Here is a 19,327-nt window from a genome sequence, read left to right on the forward strand (position 1 = left end):
CCTCTTCACCCTTAGGTGCCTGTTTTTTTTTCGTGGCCAAAAAGGATGGTTCATTAAGGCCTTGTATTGATTATCGTGCCCTCAACAAAATTACTATTAAATATCAGTATCCGTTACCCCTGATTTCGGATCTATTCTCCAGAGTTAAAGGTGCTTGCTGGTTTACCAAGCTTGACCTCAGGGGGGCGTATAATCTTATCCGCATTAAGCATGGGGATGAATGGAAACGGCGTTTAATACTCCGGAGGGACATTTTGAGTACCTGGTGATGCCTTTTGGGCTCACTAATGCCCCTTCTGTCTTCCAGTGCTTCATGAACGACATTTTCCGAGACTTTGTGGATAAATTTTTGATTATCTATCTGGATGATATTTTGATCTTCTCCAAGGATTGGGATTCTCATGTGGAACATGTTTGGACTGTGTTCCGGATCTTGAGGGAGAATTCCCTGTATGTCAAAGGATCGAAATACCTTTTTGGGGTACAGAGGATTTCATTTTTGGGATTTATTTTGTCTCCGTCAACTATTGAAATGGACCCGGCCAAGGTACAGGCCATTTATGATTGGGTTCAGCCCACTTCTTTGAAGGCCCTCCAGAAGTTTTTGGATTTTGCTAATTTTTATCGGAAATTTATAGCAAAATTTTCTAGTATTGCCAAGCCATTCACTGATCGGACTAAAAAGGGTGCTGATGTGTTGAATTGGTCTCCGGAGGCTGTTTCTTCCTTTCAGGAGCTGAAGCGAAGATTCACTTCTGCCCCGGTTTTGCGGCAACCTGATGTCTCACTCCCGTTCCAGGTAGAGGTGGACGCTTCTGAGATTGGTGCAGGAGCTGTTTGTCCCAAAAGGATCCTGTAATATCTAAAATGAATCCCTGTGCTTTCTTTTCCCGAAAGTTCTCTCCATCTGAACGTAACTATGATGTGGGGAATCGGGAACTGTTAGCCATGAAATGGGCATTTGAGGAGTGGAGACATTGGTTGGAGGGAGCTAAACACCAAGTCGCGGTCCTCACTGACAACAAGAATTTGATTTACCTGGAGTCGGCCAAACGCTTGTACCCTAGACAGGCTAGGTGGGCCTTGTTTTTTACATGTTTTGACTTTGTGGTCTCTTTTCTTCCTGGAACTAAGAATGTCAAGGCAGACGCCCTCTCTAGGAGCTTCTTTGCTGATTCTCCTGTGGTGACCAAGCCTGTTGCCATCTTAGGCGAGGGGGTAGTTCTTTCTGCCATCTCGCCCGATTTGAGACGTGCTCTGGAAGAGTTCCAGGAGGACAAACCTGAGCGTTGTCCCAGTGGAAAGTTGTATGTTCCTGACCAGTGGAAGAAGAGAGTGATGTCTGAAGTTCATTGCTCTGCATTGGCTGGTCATCCAGGTATTTTTGGTACTAGAGATCTGGTGAGTCGGTCTTTTTGGTGGCCCGCCTTGTCTCGTGATGTCAGGTATTTTGTGCAGTCCTGTTGGGCTTGCTCCCGGTCTAAACCTTGTTCTCGCTCTAGTGGGTTGTTGATGCCTTTGCCGGTCCCCAGGAGGCCATGGACCCATATTTCAATGGATTCATCTCTGATATGCCTGTCTCTCAGAGAATGACTGTTATTTGGGTGATTTGTGATAGATTCTCTAAGATGGTCCATCTTGTACCACTCCCTAAGTTGCCATCTTCCTCTGAGTTGGTGCCCCTGTTTTTGCAACAGGTGGTTCGCTTGCACGGAATTCCTGAGAACATTGTATCTGACAGAGGAGTTCAGTTTGTGTCTAGATTTTGGAGGACTTTCTGTTCCAAGCTGGGAATTCAGTTGTCCTTCTCCTCTGCTTTTCACCCTCAGACCAATGGGCAGACGGAGAGAACAAACCAGACCTTGGAGTCGTATTTGAGATGTTTTATTTCCGCTGATCAGGATGATTGGGTTTCATTTTTGCCCTTGGCCGAATTTGCTTTAAATAATAGAGCTAGTTCTGCCACTTTGATGTCACCTTTTTTTTGTAACTTTGGGTTTCATCCTCGATTTTCTTCAGGACAGGTGGAGCCTTCTGCCTGCCCAGGTGTTGACACTGTGGTGGAGAGAATGCACCAGATCTGGGACCAAGTGGTGGATAAGTTATCTCTCTCCCAGGAAAAGGCCCAGCGGTTTTCCAACCGACATAGGACCATTGGTCCCCAGTTTAAGGTTGGTGATATGGTTTGGTTATCATCAAAAAATATCGCTATGAAGGTGGCTTCTCCTAAGTTTAAGCCTAGATTTATTGGACCTTACAAGATTTTGGAGATTATTAATCTGGTCTCTTTTCGTTTGGCCCTTCCTGTCATATTTAAAATTCATAATGTGTTTCATAAGTCCTTCTTGAAGAGGTTTGTTGAACCAGTTGTTCCTGGGGTGGCACCTCCGGACCCTGTATTAGTTGAAGGTAACATGGAATATGAGGTAGAGAAGATACTGGATTCCCGTCTGGCTAGACGGAGACTCCAGTATTTGGTTAAGTGGAAGGGTTATGGTCAGGAGGATAATTCCTGGGTCTCTGCCTCTGATATTCATGCCAAAAGATTGGTGCGTGCCTTTCATCGGGCTCACCCTGATCGCCCTGGTGGCGTGGATGAGGGTTCGGTGACCCCTCCTCAAGGGGGAGGTACTGTTGTGAGTTCATTTTCCCCTTCACCATTGAGGTCTGATGAACTCCCTCTTCTGGTGAAGGAAGGTAGTGAGGCTGATTACAAAGCACCTGAGCAGAATGATGATGACTGGGTGACTGGAATTGCTGACTGGATATTAGGCAGCCGACGCCCTTCTGCCTTGCGGGTGATTACTCTGAGGGATTCTTGGAGACCAGTCTGATTCCTGCTCCTCAAAAGCTAAGTTTTCTGCTCTACTTTTTGCATTTGTGTTTTGTTTTTGTTTTGCCTTGTTTTTTGGATTTCTGCCTTTCCCTGCTGGGTGAGCTGAATTCCTTTAGCTCTGTCTTCAGAAAATACCTGAGTACTGATATAGTCTTTTTGAAGCCTAGCGTCTTCAGGGCTTTTTTCCCTATCAGTCTGTTGGCTCTTGTTTTGAGAGGGTTTTGGAGGATTGCAGACAGCAGCTTTTCTATTCTGTCCTATTTAGTTAGTTTGGGCCCCATCATTTGCTCAGCCTATCTTTCTATCTGTGTGTTTTTTCATCTTGCTTCACCGTCATTATATGTTGGGGGTTGCCTATTGCTTTGGGGTCTGCTCTGGGGCAGTTTAGATTTCCCTTTCTGTCTTTAGGCTATGTAGTTCTCCGGCTGTGATCGAGGGGTCTAGGGCACCGTAGGAACCCCCCACGGCTACTGCTAGTTGTTGTTAGGTAGGTTCAGGGGTCTGCAATCAGATAACTGCCAACTTCTCTAGTTTTCTGGACTTGGCTAGTATTTCTGTTTTTGCCTCCTACGGTGACTCATTCATAACACTAAACCCTACCATGTACACAGAAGGGGTTAACACTCATAGTAGCGTTGGTGTCGCAGTCTATTCCCAGGGGCCCCTGCAGCTTTGCAAGATGGTGCGCACGTCTTCCTGGAAGCTCGGTGCAACATGGTCTTTTTTTGTGTGCGGGTCCCGAGATGCTCCTAGAAATGGTGGATTTCCTCCTCTGGCTTCCTCCCTTGTATTTCTTTGTGGCTCCTCTCGACGACACACCTTGTTATCCCCAGAAGAGTCTACACAATCTGCAAGTTCAGGCTCAGTTCAGGCTGTACGTTCTTTTACTCTCAGATTCATGCCTGCTATTTAAACTCTAAGAATATGTATTGAGGGAGACAGAGGACTCCTCACATCTTGTGTGGTCGTCATTCTCTCTCCATGCCGGCATGTCCAATAAAGAAGCATCTTACTTATTCAGGTCTGGACGATTTCTAATTGGAACATAGAAAATCCCTGACATTTTGGTGCGTTGGCCGGGAATCCAACACCTTTCCCTCACTGGTGAGTACTGTAAACCGTGCACGGGGGAGTCTGGAACTCCTTAAGTAAGTCCTCCACCTTGACATTAGGCGTCACCAGGGGCATTAATCAGTTATCCCGGTCTGAGGGAAAGTGACGGATTTCGTATAGTCTAAGAATCTCTGGGAATCGTCTGTATCTGAATACAGGTAAGAACATTTAATAATTTTCATTATATTCGGTAACCTTGTTAATCCAGTATGAATGTTATTCTTGGAATTGAATGGGGACTGTGATTGTAGACTTTTCCAATTGGGGTTTGTGAGAGGCTCCTGGAAGTTGGAAGGTTACATGCAATTGGAGTTATAAGAACTCCTGTAAATTGCTAAGCTCCATAGTGTATGGGGTTTGTTGTTCTTGTAAGATATTCCGTAGAATAATAATCTTTGTTTTTTAATTTAATTTTATTTTATGACTGTTATTCTTGAAATTGAATGGGGACTGGTAGACTTTTCCAATTGGAGTTTGTGATTGGCTCCTGTAAGTTGGTAGTTTACATGCAATTGGAGTTATAAGAACTCCTGCAAGTTGCGAAGCTCCATAGATTTGGGGTTTGTTTGTTCTTTTAAGATATTCCTCTGAATAACAATAATCTTTATTTTTTTTATTTTTTGATTGGGTACAAAGCCAGTGTGAGAAGGCTACTGTGGAATAAAAAACTCCGTGTGCACGTTAAATTGATCTAGATGGGAGAATCGAGGGAGATTCTCGTCGGATTAAGGAATCCGCTGGATTAACCTAAAATAGAACCCAGTATAAGATGAATTTTTGCCGGTATTCTGTTTTGTCTTCTGTACTTTGTTGAATGTTGTTTTCTGTTAAGTGTGCTGTTTTGTCTGTCTTTTAAAATTACATAGAACTAAAACGCCATAAATATATGTTTTATGTTACACATGAGACTCCTTGAATGTTATCTTGAGTGAATGTATGAGGAGTGCAATATAAAATCCCTACTGTATTAGGGAGTCCAGTAGGCGTGGTCAACAGTCATGTGTGGACTGGAGACAAATTATAGGTTATTATAGTGGTATAAATCACCTAGGTACAGGACACCTGATTCCCATAGAAAATATTCTATGTTGTTTTGTTATATGTTTTTCTTTTAATAACACAGAGTGACTGAACCCTCCTCGTTTAAAAAGTGGACACAAAGTCAGATTTGTGGCGGTCAAATGGGACCTTATCACGATCACTGAGGATTAGTAGAGTCCGCGCCGGTGGTGCTCTGAATACCTGATTTTAAGAACGGGAACGTCTCTAGATATAAAGAGGCGGTGTCATTGGACTTTATCTCAGCACTTCAGGAATAGGAGTACGAGAGAACTTTAATCTCGTCTTATGTCTCTGTGTACGTGTGTCTGTCCAGTCCCTAACTGTGAAGATTGTTGTACGTTGTGTGTTTGCACTGTGACGTTAGTTAGAAGTCCATGTGAGCATATTTATCTCGTTCATATCAGTGACCACATTTATCATCGTGACCCCATTCCTTGGGGACCTTTCACGTTTGTTACACTGTGTTGTCATACTAGGCTCCTACAGGCCTTCATTGGGCGGAGGTGGCAGGATATAGAGGTACAAGTTGGTGAGAACCTAGGACATAGTTTTATCAGTGAGGATTATTATTTATATCCGTGGTATTAGTTACAATAATTGAGTTGTTATCTTCTTGTTGATATATGAATTCCACTGATATTTGTCAAACTTCTTATAAGTGGGTAGAAATCCATTGTGCGCCAGGATTTATATTGTGTATAGCCCTTATTTTGCTGTTTGTCTTTTTCTTGTGTATAAGAATTTTACGTAACATCCTTACAGGACGTAGACCCACAGGTATATTTTAAGATCTTGTCCTTATTGTAAGGCAGAATTTTTATTGCCCATTACATCTGAAGGCTGGAAAGTTGTTAAGATTGTACAAAGGAGGTGTCTTTTGAATGAAACTGGATATAGTCCTTTTTCATCAGGTACCCAGAGAGAACAGTCTTCAGATTAAATGTGCAATGTGTTCTTTTTGCTTATAGATTGATAAGCCTAACTTTTGCACAATACAGAGAGTAAAATTGTATGTCTTTGAAAATAGAACATTCAGATGTCCCCTTCATCTTGAATAACCAGTAAAACGTACTATACAAGCTGAACTAACAGTTTTCAGGTTGAGAGATAAGCTGTGAACATGGGGAATGTTTCAGACAAGATTGTGGAATGTAGTCAGCGTCGGACTGGCCCACCGGGGAACCGGAGGATTCTCCGGTGGGCCCTGGCATCTGGTGGGCCCTGGCACCTGCAGGCATACAGGGCCAGCAGTTGCCTAGGGCCCCCGCTGCTCCAGGGGCCCCCAGCCAGTGGTGTGTCGCACACCATGCAGCTGCTATGGGGGCCCCTGCAAGCGGAGCAGCAGCGGGTGTCAGGAGGCAGAAGTCCCTGTCCCCGCTGCTAAAGAGAAATGAATATTCACTGCAAAGCAGTGAATATCATTTCAGGTCTCCACCCCCAGAGGCCCCGCCCCCAGCCCAGTAAGCCGCTCTGCAGACTACAGCTGTAAATCAGGGCCGGCGCCGCCCTCAGTCCTCTCTGCTCCTGGCTCACAGCCAGTGCGCGATGACGTCACTACATCGCGCACCCGCTGTGTGTCTGGCAGAGGGGCAGCTCCTGACACTGAAGCCGGGATCAGCGTGGGAGCGAGGAGGAGAGGTGAGTATTGTGTTTTGTTTTTTTTTTTATATCTCTCGCTCTCTCTATCTGTCTCTCTCTATATATCTCTCTATCTCTTTTATATCTATCTTTCTATCTCTATCTATTATCTATATCTATCTATCTCTATATCTATCTCTATCTATTATCTATATCTATCTATTTCTATATCTATCTCTATCTATTATCTATATCTATCTCTATCTATTATCTATATCTATCTATTTCTATATCTATCTCTATCTATATCTATCTCTATCGCTCTATCTTTATATCTATCTTTCTATCTCTACATCTATCTCTATATCTATCTATCTCTATCTATATATATATATATATATATCTCATCTCTATATCTATCTATCTCTATATCTATTATCTCTATATTTATTATCTATCTAGCTACCATCTACACTCACTGGCCACTTTATTAGGTACACCATGCTAGTAACGGGTTGGACCCCCTTTTGCCTTCAGAACTGCCTCAATTCTTCGTGGCAGAGATTCAACAAGGTGCTGGAAGCATTCCTCAGAGATTTTGGACCATATTGACATGATGGCATCACACAGTTGGCGCAGATTTGTCGGCTGCACATCCCTGATGCGAATCTCCCATTCCACCACATCCCAAAGATGCTCTATTGGATTGAGATCTGGTGACTGAGGAGGCCATTTGAGTACAGTGAACTCATTGTCATGGTCAAGAAACCAATCTGAGATGATTCGAGCTTTATGACATGGCGCATTATCCTGCTGAAAGTAGCCATCAAATGTTGGGTACATTGTGGTCATAAAGGGATGGACATGGTCAGCAACAATACTCAGGTAGGCTGTGGCGTTGCAACGATGCTCAATTGGTACCAAGGGGCCCAAAGAGTGCCAAGAAAAAATTCCCCACACCATGACACCACCACCACCAGCCTGAACCGTTGATACAAGGCTGGATGGATCCATGCTTTCATGTTGTTTACGACAAATTCTGACCCTACCATCCGAATGTCGCAGCAGAAATCGAGACTCATCAGACCAGGCAACGTTTTTCCAATCTTCTACTGTCCAATTTCGATGAGCTTGTGCAAATTTTAGCCTCAGTTTCCTGTTCTTAGCTGAGAGGAGTGGTACCCAGTGTGGTCTTCTGCTGCTGTAGCCCATCTGCCTCAAAGTTCGACGCACTGTGCGTTCAGAGATGCTCTTCTGCCTACCTTGGTTGTAACGGGTGGCAATTTGAGTCACTGTTGCCTTTCTATCAGCTCGAACCAGTATGCCCATTCTCCTCTGACCTCTGGCATCAACAAGGCATTTCCGCCCACAGAACTGCCGCTCACTGGATTTTTTTTCTTTTTCGGACCATTCTCTGTAAACCCTAGAGATGGTTGTGCGTGAAAATCCCAGTAGATCAGCAGTTTCTGAAATACTCAGACCAGCCCTTCTGGCACCAACAATCATGCCACGTTCAAAGGCACTCAAATCACCTTTCTTCCCCATACTGATGCTCGGTTTGAACTGCAGGAGATTGTCTTGACCATGTCTACATGCCTAAATGCACTGAGTTGCCGCCATGTGATTGGCTGATTAGAAATTAAGTCTTAACACACAGTTGGACAGGTGTACCTAATAAAGTGGCCAGTGAGTGTATATCTATCTATCTTTATCTATATATATATATCTCTATCTAATATCTATATCTATCTATCTCTATACCTATCTATTTATCTATCCGTTATCTATCTCTATATCTTTTCTCTGTATCTATCTATCTCTATATCCATATCTCTCGCTATCTATCGCTCTATCTCTATATCTATCTCTATATCTATCTTTATATCTATAAATCTATCTCTATCTATCTCTATATCTATCTCTATTTCTCTCTATATCTATCTCTATATCTCTATAGCTATCTATCTATATATCTCTATCTATCTCTATCTATCTCTCTGTATATCTATCTATCGCTCTCTTTATCTGTCTTTCTATCTCTATATATCTATCTATCTTTATCTATTTATCTCTATATCTTTTCTCTGTATCTATCTCTCTCTATATCTATCTCTATATCTATTATCTCTATCTATTTCTCTCTATATCTCTCTCTATATCTATCTATTTATCTCTATCTCTATATCTATCTCTCTGTATATCTATCTATCTTTCTATCTCTATATCTATCTATCTTTCTCTATCTATCTATTTATCTCTATCTATTATCTATATCTATCTCTATCTATCGCTCTATCTCTATATCTATCTTTCTATCTCTATATCTATCTATCTTTCTATCTATATCTATCTATTATGTCTATCTATCTAGCTATCTCTATTATCTATATCTACCTATCTCTATATCTTTCTATCTTACTCTCTCTATATCTATCTGTTATCTCTATATTTATTATCTATCTTTATCTATCTATCTCTATCTATTATCTATATCTATCTCTCTATCTATTTATCGATCTCTGTATCTATCTCTCTCTCTATCTACCGCTCTCTCTATCTCTCTCTATATCTATTATCTCTATATCTATCTACCTCTATATCTATCTATATATCTATCTATATATCTATATATATATATATCTGTTTCTCTCTATATCTATCTCTATATCTCTCTCTATAGCTATCTATATATTATCTCTATATCTATCTATCTATATATTATCTCTATATCTATCTATCTCTATATCTATCTATCTCTATATCTGTTCTCTATATCCATATCTATCTTTCTATCTAACACTATATCTCTATATCTATCTCTATATCTCATTATCTATCAATCTCTATCTCTATCTCTCGCTCTTTATCTATCTATCTATTGATCTATCCATCTATCTCTATATCTATCGCTATATCTATCTATTATATCTACCTATTATCTCTATTATCTATATCTATCTATCCATCTATCTATCTATCTCTATCTTTCTAACTCTATATCTATCTATCTCTATACATATCTCTATATCTAGCTATTATCTCTATATCTATCTCTATATCTATCTGTCTCTATATCTATCTCTATATCTATCTATCTATATCTATCTATCTCTATATATCTCTATCTATTTTTATTTATAGCCATCTATCTATATATATTTATCTCTATATCTATCTATATATGTCTATTATTATTATTATATCTGTATATCTCTATCTATTATCTATCTCTATTATCTATCTCTATCTATATATCTATCCCTATATCTTTCTATCTATAGCCATCTATCTCTATATCTATCTATCTATCCATTATCTATTTTCTATCTATCTCTATATCTATCTACCTATCGATCTATCTATCTATATTTCTTTCTATATCTATCTTTATATCTATCTCTATCTATCTCTATGAATCTTTCTATCTATATCTATCCATTATCTACTTTCTATCTCTATATCTATCTATTTCTACATCTATCTTTCTATCTATATCTATCTAACTCTATATCTATATATCTATATAGCATTATTCCCTATGAGGGGGGCATTATTATTCCCTATGAGGGGGGCATTATTATTCCCTATGAGGGGGGCATTATTATTCCCTATGAGGGGGGCTTTATTATACCCTATGAGGGGGGCTTTATTATACCCTATGAGGGGGGCATTATTATACCCTATGAGGGGGGCATTATTATACCCTATGAGGAGGGCAGCATTATACCCTATGAGGGGGTGCATTATTCCCTATGAGGGGGTGCATTATTCCCTATGAGGGGGGCAGTATTATACCCTATGAGGGGGGCAGTATTATACCCTATGAGGAGGCAGCATTATACCCTATGAGGGGGTGCATTATTCCCTATGAGGGGGGCAGTATTATACCCTATGAGGGGGCAGTATTATACCCTATGAGGGGGCAGCATTATACCCTATGAGGGGGTGCAGTATTATACCCTATGAGGGGTGCAGTATTATACCCTATGAGGGGGGCAGTATTATACCCTATGAGGGGGGCAGTATTATACCCTATGAGGGGGGCAGTATTATACCCTATGAGGGGGTGCATTATACCCTATGAGGGGGTGCATTATTCCCTATGAGGGGGGCAGTATTATACCCTATGAGGGGGGCAGTATTATATTCTATGAGATGGCTGCCTTATATTCTATGAGATGGCTGCATTATACTATGTGAGGGGGCTGCTTTATATTCTATGAGGGGGCTACCCCAACTCCTGCTACATAATTAAGACATGTACAACCTTATACCCGGATATTAGCGTGTTTTACCGCATAATTGGTGGTCTGGTATTTAACTCTATGCAGCTACATAGTGGGCCCCAAGAATGATTTTCTCTGGTGGGCCCAAGGTGTTCCAGTCCGACGCTGAATGTAGTGGTGTGATAAGAAGGGACGACTGGAAGGGGATGTTAAGTATATGCATAAAATAGACCCTGAATGTGTGAGATACCTTGATAAGTGGAATAAAAGGTTTGGATTTGATGGCAAACTTACTGTGGTACAATGTGAAAATTTGGTACATGAAATAGGAAGGTGTCATGAGAAGAACAAGAGAAAGTATGGTCTTGATAGTGCAAATAAATGGTTGTGTGAGGCAAAACGGAGAGAGAATGCCAGATAAAAGAGGGCACAGGAGAAAAAGACTGAGATGCTGCCCTTGTGTGATAAGGAGGATGATAACATTGTGTGTGTGGCTGCAAATATGCCCCCACCCTATCACGCCCCCTCTCCTGCCCCACAAGTGCAATTGCCCTCGGCTCCAGAGCCTGCTGACGTTCATCCTACTACAGGGTTAACTCGGGTGTCTCCGATAAAGTTACACCGTAGTTTGACCCGTAGTGGTACTGCTTACGGGCACTGGAGTGTGGCTAGTCCCGAACCCCTTGGAATGGAAGAGGCACAGAGTTACCCATTGATTGAGGTCCCCAATGGTCAAGGAGGAATGGTCCATGTGTACAGACCTTGGACTGACAAGGACATTATAGATGCCACTCAGGATATTCCTCACCCAAAGGTGAAAGTGAGAGAGTTTGAGGAAGGTGTGAAAGGACTTTATCGAAGTTTTAGATTGAATGGTGTGGAATTAGAAAGGGTGGTGAGAAAGATAATGGGTCCTGATTGGTTCTCCATCTGTGGGGACTTCAGAGGGGTGAATGGTAACCCTCCAATTCCAATCCCATTTGATGAAGCAGGACTGTTGAGTGCAGCCCTGGGGAACTTAATGGATAGGGTAAGGACAAGGTACACAGGTACAGCAAATTGGACAGAAATTAATAGGACTATACAGCAGGATGACGAGGATGTCGATAGATATTATCACAGAATTAAAGAGGTATTTGACATCCATAGAGGCATAGTCCCACCTGCTAATATGATGAATGATACCCCTTACGAACAGCAATTAAAAAACGCCTTCTTAAAGGGTTGTCAGTCCCAAATAAGTGGGTATATTACCAAACACATGGTTACACACAGGACAGCCCGACTGACTGAAGTTTTAGATTACGCAAGGCATACAGAACTGTACTTCAAAGACAATAAAAAAGCTAAAAAGGGTTAGGTATTTTTAGTTGATGATGGGTGTGAGATCTTCTTTGCCCAAAAAGATCCAAATAAAGAACAAGGATACAGGGGGAGAGGTAAGAGAGTAGGAGACAGACTATCTTGTTGGCATTGTGGGAAGACTGGACACTTTATCCGACAATGCCCAGATAGACAATACGCCTCAGACATACAAGACGAATGACTAAATGTAACTGATACAAACAACATCATATCACAAATATCAGACTCCTTTTTGCCAGAGGAAGGAAGGAAGATTCCTGAAGAAATATTTAACTTGGATGAAATAGAAATGTATATACAGAATACTTCACTTCCAGAAGTAACTCTCCTTGTGGGGAACCATGAGGTCACTTTTCTTGTTGATTCAGGAGCCACTAGAACTCTACTACATCCAGATGAGATACCTACTATTGGACTGTCTGCTGCCTGCATAATAGTAAAAGGAGCAAATGGTAAGGCCCACAGAGAACCATTGTCTACACCAGTGGAGATCCGAGACCCTAGCACAGGTAAAAGTACAATTGCACAAATTATATTATCATCTGTGTGTCCCTGTAATCTGCTTGGGAGGGATATGATGCAAGCCCTGAGCCTGGGAATAATTCCTACTGCTGCTGGACTACAGGTAAAATCCATGGCTGAGACAATGGTGCTCCAGGGGTATGGAGAACCCAGATACTATTACAGTCTAGATCTAACAACTGCAGGACCATCCTCAGTTACTGAATCCTTAATCAAGGTAGCAAGAGATAAAGGGTACACACATGCAGATTTTCACACACCAGAAGAACTACACTGTACCATGATTACAGATATTTTAGAGGTCCTGATGTAAAATATGAAAATAGGTTTTTCCATGAACCATGCTCTAGACTGTTCTTGGACACCCTGTACTGGGATCAGAATGGGAATTGTGCTGCCAGTTGTAAACTGACAGAACAAATGAAATTGCTTTTTAGAGGCACCGTGCCACATGTCTCCCTCTCTAGATGTAAAGGGAAAACATGGAAATTCCTTGGAGATTTTGTGGAAAAGTGTAAGGAGATTAAACAATGGGAGGATTTGGGTGATGGCTTATTTTACAATGCCAGACTGCAGGCATATTCACAAGTACTAAATTGGAACACCATTTCTAAACCCAGTGTCCACCTGCAGCGAGGCAGGGGAATGAGTTGAGAAATGTTGATGCTCTCCCAAGAACAAGAGGAAGAGTTGGCCACATATCCTGAATCTTTGTGGTCCACAGGACCTGCAGATGTGGGATTAATAAAAGGGGTAGAACCTGTCTCAATAACACCAAAATCCACTTTTAGGCCCCACCAGAGACAGTATCCCATTAAGCAATAAGCTGAGCAGGGCATAGAACCCATTATTGGGAGCCTTCTTCAGGCTGGGGTGATTGTGCCCTGTCCCAGCTCACCTTGTAACACACCCTTGTTTCCGGTCAGGAAGGCGCCCCCATCTGTTGGATGGCGTTTGGTTCAGGACCTTCAGGCTGTAAACAAGGCTGTGATTCCAAGAGCTCCCACAGTACCAGACCCTCATACTTTGCTAAATGACTTGAGGCCAAAAAATAAGGTTTTTACTGTAATAGATATCAGTGATGCATTTTTCAGTATTCCGGTACATCCAGATAGCCAGTTGCATTCACGTATAAGGGAAAAAGGTATACATTCACCAGGATCCCTCAAGGATACTGTGAAGCACCTACTATTTTTTCTCAGGCAATGTCGGCTAACCTAGCTCAATTTGAGCCGCCAGGAGGAAGCCAGATACTCTTATATGTGGATGACATACTATTGGCATCAGAAAACGAGGAGATTTGTAAAACAGATACTAAGGCCTTATTATGGTTCTTGTGGGAGCAAGGACACAAATTAAACAAGAACAAACTACAGTTGTGGCAAACTACTGTCAAATATCTAGGATACAACCTGTCGCATGAAGGGAAGCATCTTGATGAGGGTAGGAAAATGGCCATCCTGCAAGCTCCCAAACCAATCACAAAAAGGCATATGATGTCCTTTTTTGGGATGACTAATTTTTGCAGGAGCTGGATAGCCAACTATGCGGCTATTACAGGTCCCCTTAGTGCGCTTATCTTTGATGAACCATTGGCTGCACAAGATAATATATCTTGGACACCTGAGGCCGAGAAAGCCTTTTGTGAGTTAAAGCAGGTTATAGTTAGTTCCTCGGTCCTCGGACTACCAGATTACGCAAAACCTTTTGTCCAGACCGTTGACTGTAAAAATGGGTACATGACCTCTGTGCTTCTGCAGGAATTCGGAGGCAAGAGTAGGCCACTGGCCTACTATTCCTCCAAGTTGGATGCAGTAGCGAGAGCCTTGCCCCCATGTGTTCAAGCAGTAGTCGCAGCAGCGGAGGCTGTAAAAGCCTAAGCCTCACTAGTACTGTTTCACCCTCTCACACTCAGAGTACCACATGCTGAGGCCATTATACTTCTGCAGAATAAGATCTCATATCTTTCTCCCTCCAGACATCTCTCTTGCATGACTTTGTTATTATCACAACCACACCTGATGATAGAAAGATGCACTACACTAAACCCATCCACACTTCTGCCGATATCTCTTGGTGGGGAAGCCCATAACTGCTTAGACTCCATCTCAGAGAGAGTGCTTCCTCGAGCCGATCTTAAAGATATACCGATCCAAGATAGTGACTTAGTCCTGTTCGTAGATGGATCCTGTAAAAAGAACTCAGATGGTACAAATGCTACAGGATATGCAGTGGTAACACAAGATAAAGTCCTCATAGCGAAGGCGCTCCCAAAACACCTATCAGCACAAGCGGCAGAACTTGTAGCCCTAACTGAAGCTTGTAAACTTGCTAAAGACAAAATTGTGACTATATACACGGATAGTCAATATGCCTTCTCTACCACACATGTGTTTGCACAACAGTGGAAGAATAGGGGTATGGTTACTTCCACAGGTAAAGAAATAAATCCTAAAAATCTCATTTTAAACCTATTGGATGCAATACAACTTCCCAAGAAAATAGCGATATGTAAATGTGCAGCACATACACGGAAAGATGATCCCATTTCCAGGGGAAATGATAAGGCAGATAAGGCGGCAAAACAAGCAGCTACCACAAATATACTGACATTACATGAGACAAGTCTAGAAATTATTGACTTACAGATCCTCAAAGACATGCAACAGACATCACCAAAATCTGAACAAACTAAATGGGTAACAAAGGGGGCCATCTTAAAAGATGGTCTATATGTATCTACGGAAAATAAATATATACTACCCAGTAATCTCTTCAGATATGCTGCAGTATTGAACCATGGCATAAGCCATGTCTCAACAGGAGGGATGGTAGAGATCATATCTAAGGTATTTACAACATATGGCTTTACAAACTATTCAAAAATTTTTTGTTTAACGTGCATTACTTGTGCAAAAAATAATCCCCAAGGGAACCTGAGACCAAAGAGAGGACAATTTCCTCACCCTGAATACCCATTCCAACACATTTGTATGGATTTTATTGAACTAAACAAATGTGAAGGAAAAAAGTACTGTCTTGTAATTATAGATGCTTTCAGCAGGTGGATTGAAGTTTTTCCGGCTGTCCACCCTGATGCATTGACGGTAGCGAAGGCCCTTCTAAAGGAAATCATACCCAGATTTGGGGTTCCAGAAAAAATATATAGTGACAATGGTCCGCATTTTGTAAACCAAGTAATATCATCATTAGCAAAAACATTGTCAATTGAGTTGAGAAACCAATGTGCCTATCATCCTCAGTCCGCCGGACTGGTTGAGAGACACAATGGGATTTTAAAAAATTAAGCTGAGAAAGACCATGCAGGAAACAGGGAAAAATTGGTTGTACTGTCTCCCATTGGTTGTATTAAACATGCATGTCACACCGACATCTGTAGGGTTAACACCCTTTGAAGTAATATATGGGAGACCTTTTTTGTTACCTCAGCTAAAACCCTTTAACCCTTTCACCCCCAAGGGTGGTTTGCACGTTCATGACCGGGCCAATTTTTACAATTCTGACCACTGTACCTTTATGAGGTCATAACTCTGGAACGCTTCCATGGATCCCGGTGATTCTGACATTGTTTTCTCGTGACATATTGCACTTCATGTTAGTGGTAAAATTTCATTCAAATAACTTGCGTTTATTTGTGAGAAAAATGGAAATTTGGCGAAAATTTTGAAAATTTCGCAATTTTCCAACTTTGAATTTTTATTCCCTTAAATCACAAAGATACGGCACACAAAAAACTTGATCACTAACATTTCCCACATGTTTACTTTACATCAGCACAATTTTGGAACCAAAATTTTTTTTTGTTAGCAAGTTATAAGAGCTAAAAGTTGACCAGCGATTTCTCATTTTTACAACACCATTTTATTTTTAGGACCACATCACATTTGAAGCCACTTTGAGGGGTCTATATGATAGAAAATACTCAAAAGTGACACCATTCTAAAAACTGCACCCCTTAAGGTGCTCAAAACCACATTCAAGAAGTTTATTAACCCTTTAGGTGCGTCACAGGAATTTTTTTGAATATTTAAAAAAAAAAATGAACATCTAACTTTTTCACAAAAAAAATACTTCAGGTTCAATTTTTTTTATTTTACCAAGGGTAACAGGAGAAATTGGACTGCAAAAGTTATTGTGCAATTTGTCCTGAGTACGCTGATACCTGATATGTGGGGGGGAACGACTGTTTCGGCGCATGGCAGAGCTCAGAAAGGAAGGAGCGCCGTTTGACTTTTTCAATGCAAAATTGGCTGGAATTCAGATCTGACGCCATGTCACGTTTGGAGAGTCCCTGGTGTACCTAAACAGTGGAAACCCCCTACAAGTGACCACATTTTGGAAAGTAGACCCCCCAAGGAACTTATCTAGATATGTGGTGAGAACTTTGAACCCACAAGGGCTTTACAGAAGTTTATAACGTACAGCCGTACAATTAAAAAATCATATTTTTTTCCACAAAAATGATCTTTTCACCCTCAATTCTTATTTTTCCAAGGGTAACAGGACCCTAAAAGTTATTGTGCAATTTGTCCTGAGTACGCTGATACCCCACATGTGGGGGTAAACCACTATTTGGGCGCATGGCAGAGCTCGGAAGGGAAGCAGCGCCATTTGACTTTTTGGCTGGAATTGAGATCGGACACCATGTCGCGATTGGAAAACCCCTGATGTACCAAAACAGTGGAAACCCCCCACAAATGACACCATTTTGGAAACTAGACCCCCTAAGGAACTTATCTAGATGTGTGGTGAGAACTTTGAACCCCCAGTGCTTCACAGAAGTTTATAACGCCCGGGCGTGAAAATAAAAAATTCGTATTTTTTCCACAAACATGATCTTTTAGTCACCATTTTTTTATTTTCCCAAGGGTACCAGGAGAAATTGCACCGCAAAAGTTGTTGTCCAATTTGTCCTGAGTATGCTGATACCCCATATGTGGGAGAAAACTACTGTATGGGCACACGTCGGGGCTCGGAAGGGAAGTAGTGACGTTTTGGAATGCAGACTTTGATGGAATGGTCTGCGGGTGTCATGTTGCCTTTGGAGAGCCCCTAATGTACCTAAACAGTGGAAACCCCCACAAATGACCCCATTTTGAAAACTAGACCCCCTAAGGAACTTATCTAGATGTGTGGTGAGCACTTTGAACCCCCAAGGGCTTCACAGAAGTTTATAATGCCCGGGCATGAAAATAAAAAAATCGTATTTTTTCCACAAACCTGATCAATTAGTCCCCAATTTTTTTATTTTCCCAAGGGTAACAGGAGAAATTGAACCCCAAAAGTTGTTGTCCAATTTGTCCTGAGTACGCTGACACCCCATATGTGGGAGAAAACTACTGTATGGACACACGTCGGGGCTCGGAAGGGAAGTAATGACGTTTTGGAATGCAGACTTTGAGGGAATGTTCTGCTGGTGTCATGTGCGTTTGGAGAGCCCCTGATGTACCTAAACTATTGAAACTCCCCACAAATGACCCCATTTTGGACACTAGACCCCCCACGGAACTTATCTAGATGTGTGGTGAGCACTTTGAACCCCCAAGTGCTTCACAGAAGTTTATAACGCTCGGACGTGAAAATAAAAAAATCATTTTTTTTCTCAAAAATGATATTTTTGCCCCCAGTTTTTTATTTTCCTAAGGGTAACAGGAGAAATTGGACCCCAAAAATTGTTTTGCAATTTGACGTGAGTAGGCTGATACCCTACATGTGGGGGTAAAACACTTTTTGGGCGCATGGCAGAGCTTGGAAGGGAAGGAGCACCATTTGACTTTTTCAACTCGGAATTGGCTGGAATTGAGATCAGACGCCATGTTGCATTTGGAGAGCCCCTGATGTGCCCAAACAGTGGAAACCCCCAATTCTAACTCCAACCCGAACCCCAACACACCCCTAACCCTAATCTCAGCCCTAACCCTAGCCCTAACCCTAGCCCTAATGGAAAAATGGAAATAAATAAAAAAAAATTTATTTTATTATTTTTCCCTAACTAAGGGGGTGATAATGGGGGGTTTGATTTACTATTTATGGCGGTTTTTATATTTGGCAGCTGTCGCACGCTAAAAGACGCTTTTTATTGTAAAAATAGTTTTTGCATCACCACATATTGAGAGCTATAATTTTTCCGTATTTTGACCCACCGAGTCATGTGAGGTCTTATTTTTTGCGGGACGAGTTGACGTTTTTATTGGTACCATTTTCGGGCACGTGACATTTTTTGATCGCTTTTTATTCCGATTTTTGGGACGCAGAATGAACAAAAACCAGCGTTTCATGAATTTCTTTTGGGGGGTGCGTTTACACCGTTCCGCGTGCGGTAAAATTGATAAAGCGGTTTTATTCTTCGGGTCAGTACGGTTACAGCGATACCTCATTTAGGTCTTTTTTTATGTTTTGTCGGTTTTATGCAATGAAAACTATTTTATATAAAAAATAATTATTTTTGCATCGCTTTATTCTGCGAGCTATAACTTTTTTATTTTTTCGCTGATGATGCTGTGTGGTGGCTCGTTTTTCGCGGGACAAGATGACGTTTTCAGCGGTACCATGGATATGCGTCTTTTTGATCGCGCGTTATTACACTTTTTGTTTGGCGGTATGA

The 19,327-nt window shown here is 41.5% G+C and overlaps 1 protein-coding gene across 5 annotated transcripts in view; it reads left to right on the forward strand.

The window, feature by feature from the left end:
- LOC141051321 (probable ubiquitin carboxyl-terminal hydrolase MINDY-4) overlaps positions 1-19,327 on the forward strand; it is a 217,484-nt gene that overhangs the window by 75,279 nt on the left and 122,878 nt on the right. The window lies entirely within an intron of this gene.

Source organism: Dendrobates tinctorius, unplaced genomic scaffold (genome assembly GCF_039654945.1).
Source record: "Dendrobates tinctorius isolate UK_male_01 unplaced genomic scaffold, ASM3965494v1 ptg000156l, whole genome shotgun sequence".
NCBI lineage: Eukaryota > Metazoa > Chordata > Amphibia > Anura > Dendrobatidae > Dendrobates > Dendrobates tinctorius.